This window comes from Cephus cinctus, unplaced genomic scaffold, assembly GCF_000341935.2.
Source record: "Cephus cinctus unplaced genomic scaffold, Ccin1 Ccin1_scaffold0617, whole genome shotgun sequence".
In the NCBI taxonomy this organism is placed as follows: Eukaryota; Metazoa; Arthropoda; class Insecta; order Hymenoptera; family Cephidae; genus Cephus; species Cephus cinctus.
Genome location: NW_014333261.1, coordinates 173,335 through 174,413, shown reverse-complemented (window position 1 = coordinate 174,413; position 1,079 = coordinate 173,335). Strand labels below are relative to the sequence as shown.

General features: G+C 37.5%; 1 protein-coding gene across 16 annotated transcripts in view; it reads right to left on the bottom strand.

Annotated features, from left to right (window-relative positions):
* LOC107269182 (protein alan shepard) overlaps window positions 1-1,079 on the bottom strand; it is a 22,817-nt gene that overhangs the window by 4,917 nt on the left and 16,821 nt on the right. The gene's annotated exons all lie outside the window — the stretch shown is intronic.

Below are 1,079 nucleotides of genomic sequence, written 5' to 3'. Positions count from 1 at the left end.
ATATATATATATATATATATATATATATATATATATATATATATAGAAGAGATAAGTACAGAATGATAATAGTAAGTAGATAGACGTATGAAGAGAGGAAAGACACAGAATAGGTAAACATAATTCGATCAGACATGATTGGATCGATTGATCTGGGAGAATCCTCGTTATACATATGGTATAGTATGTGAAAAAATATAAAAATAACAAGTCAGAGTCGAGCAAGATCGATCCTACGCGTACACCAGTTGCGTGGGATCTTGTGCGACTCTTTCTTAGGTTAAATAATGATACACGATACTTATAAGCCAAGTGTTTTGCCAACCAACACCCAGAGGTCATAGGGTAAGAGAGTTTTAATACTGACCACCGTATATGTATCACGTAGTGTATATACATATATATATATACACATATATATGTATACGCACGTATAACACATATAAAGGAGGGTCTATGGCTTTTTGAGTTATTATTTGTCATATCACATGCGACAGAGCTTGTTATACGGTTCTCGAAAAGATTGCTGGCACCTCGTGCTTTAGAATCCCGTCACGTTACATAAGAAACAAGAGAATCATTCGGAGTTAGTGACTGGTCGTCATGACAACACTAATAATAACGTGAACGGCCAATGTTCGTGTAACGATCGTAATGGGCAACGATCTGGCGTCTCCGTTTTGCTGTGAATGATCTCAGGACTCCATTCCTCGATTATTATTTGGGTCCGTGTAATGAAATTGTTGTACGGAATGCTTGGCTGCGCGACAACTGGATAGACGTGAAACACGAAGTCAATGACTCGATTGGTACTGGATGAGAGCGTGATTGAATATCGGTGTCGAGATTGTCTTTGAAGGATCCGTGACAGTTAATGATCTCACGTGAGAGATGCGAGGCTGACGAAATCACTGATTCTCTATTGTCGTCTGGCACGAGATTCTTTGTAACTACAGACTTCGTCTTTGCTGCCGCGTATATCTGGGCGACTTTTTTTCTTTTTAATATCAATTCTTTGAGCTGCTTTGACTTACGACTAATTTCTCTTTTTGACCTTCTATTTTTTTTTTTTTTTTTTT